Source organism: Berghia stephanieae, chromosome 5 (assembly GCF_034508935.2).
Source record: "Berghia stephanieae isolate SIO BIC M18660-M18661 chromosome 5, UCSD_Bste_1.3, whole genome shotgun sequence".
NCBI lineage: Eukaryota > Metazoa > Mollusca > Gastropoda > Nudibranchia > Aeolidiidae > Berghia > Berghia stephanieae.
Genome location: NC_088364.1, coordinates 55,017,330 through 55,019,829, shown reverse-complemented (window position 1 = coordinate 55,019,829; position 2,500 = coordinate 55,017,330). Strand labels below are relative to the sequence as shown.

At 39.4% G+C, this 2,500-nt stretch overlaps 1 protein-coding gene across 1 annotated transcript in view; it reads left to right on the top strand.

Moving 5' to 3' along the window:
• LOC144973234 (transmembrane protein 104-like) overlaps positions 1 to 2,500 on the top strand; it is a 25,340-nt gene that overhangs the window by 2,808 nt on the left and 20,032 nt on the right. The gene's annotated exons all lie outside the window — the stretch shown is intronic.

Genomic DNA, 2,500 nt, shown 5'->3' with positions numbered 1-2,500 from the left:
CTCAACACTATCTCAACTAAATAACCCACCTATAAAAAGCAAACTGTTACAGAAGCAGAAACCAGATGTAAATCCACAACCGGCGGCAGCAGAGAAGCGGACCAGAATACTGGCTTCATGATGGTAGGAGGTCAAAGCTGAAAGGATGCCTCCAACCAGATTGCAGATCTGTTGTCACCAAACCGCAAGCTCAATGTCTCGTGCTGGAATGTTAGGACCACCTTATATCAAACAGGAAAACTGGCACAAGTCCAACGCGAGATGTTGAACTACAAGATCGATTTGCTAGGCATATCCGAGTCAAGATGGACAGGAGCTGGGAAGCGCCAACTCTCTAATGGCGACCTGATCGTTTGGTCAGGGTGAAAGTATGACCAACATAGAGAAGGTGTTGCCCTCTTGATAGCCAGGCAAAACAACAAATCACTATTAGAATGGGAACCAATAAGTGAAAGAATTTTATACACTAGACACAGCTCAAAATACACCAAGCTCTTAATCCTCACATGTTACGCACCTACAGAGGATGCAGACGAAGAAAACAAGAATTATACGATTTTTTAAGATTGGCTGTTGAAAATATTCCAAGACATGATATGCTCACGATCATCGGAGACCTAAACGCAAGAGTTGGCAATACAGTGGAAGAACAAACAAATCACTCAATTGGAAAGGAAGGTATAGGGGTGATGAACAGCAATGGAAGCAGACGAACAGAGTTTTGCGAAGAACACAACCTCATTTATTGGTGGAACCTTCTTCCCACACAAAAACATACATAAATTGACCTTTTAAAGCGAACTCGCAAGAAATGTCCAAAATTCTCAGTAAATTGTTCATCAACATTTGGGAAAAGGAAGAAATACCAGAAGATTGGCAGAAAGGCATCATCCATAAAATAGCCAAGAAAGGAGACCTGGGAAATTGTGCTAACTGGCGTGGAATCACACTCCTGTCCGTAACGAGCAACATTTTTAATAGAATCCTTCTGAAAAGTTTCTCACTTTCAGAAAAGGGAAGTCATGTAGTGACCACATATTTACTCTGAGACAAATCTTGGAGCAAAGCATTGAATGGAACAGCCCCCTCTACCATTTTTGTCAATTTTGACAGCTTACACAGATTCTTTGTGGAAAATACTCCGCCATTATGGTATACCGATGAAGATGGTCAACTTAATAAAAGTAATGTACAGCAACTACCAATACCAAGTGATCTTTGGAAACAATTTATAAGACAGCTTTAATGTAACAACTGGTGTAAAACAAGGCTGCATACTCTCTCCGCTTCTGTTTATCCTGGCTCTAGACTGGCTCATGAAAAATACAATTGATGGTAAGAAGAGAGGCATTCGCTGGACACTGACATCCTTTCTGGAAGATATAGACTACGCGAAGAAATAGACTACGCAGATGATATTGCGTTAGTTTCCAGTACTCACAGAGATGCCTTAGAGAAACTAAACATACTACACAAGAACGCCTCGAAAATTGGACTGAAAATAAATTTCGATAAGACTGTGTACTTTAGGGTGAATCCAAAACATGACAATGAAATTAGGATAGATGAACATATAATTGAAGAGGTAACATTCTCCTACCTTGGATCCAAAATAACAGACGACGGAAATGCAGAACACGATATCAAGCACAGAATTCAAAAGGCAAACCAGGCTTTCGGCATGCTGAAAAACTTTTGGAAGTCAAAGCAAATTATGAGAAAGACAAAGCTGAAACTGAAAATATACAAAAGCAATGTTTTAAGTGCACTGCTTTATGGAAGTGAAAGCTGGAAAATGACATCCTCCTTAACACAGAAACTAGAAACCTTTAGGAACAAGTGTCTAAAAAGAATTTTAAAGTTATTTTGGCTTACAAAAATTAAAACAGTGGATTTATTAAAGAAAGCTGACTGCACTTGTATTAAAAGTCAAATAAAAAGAAGATGGCATTGGCTGGGTCATGTGGCCAGAATGGAAAAAGGGTCACTTCCCAATACAGCCCTGTACTAGACAGCAGATGGGAAGAGAAAGCAGGGAAGACGCAAAGAAACCTGGCGAAGGACCATGGAGAAAGAATTAAAGGAAGCAGGCCTGTCCTGGAATACAGCCACTGCAAAAGCAGCCGATCGAAAAAAATGGAGATGTCTGGTGGATGCCCTATGTGCCTCAAGGCCCGAAGAGGATTAAGTAAGTAAGTAAGTAAACAGGTGTTATATTGCTAATTTTTTACTAAAGTTTTTGACAAAGTTCACCATAAACCTTCCATGCAAAGGGTCAATAGTCAACCCTTATGGTTTTTCTCATTCTTTTCAATTTGTAAATAGAAAATTATGACCGAGAAAAAAAATGCGAATTTGTGCTAGTCCTGTCAGGAGTTCCACAAGGGACTGTCAATAACTTTCGTAAAATCATAAAGCAATATCATTTAAAGATCCTCCAAAATGGTTTTAACAAACTGCTAAAATTGGGAATCGAATGGAAGACGATATCCACCCACAA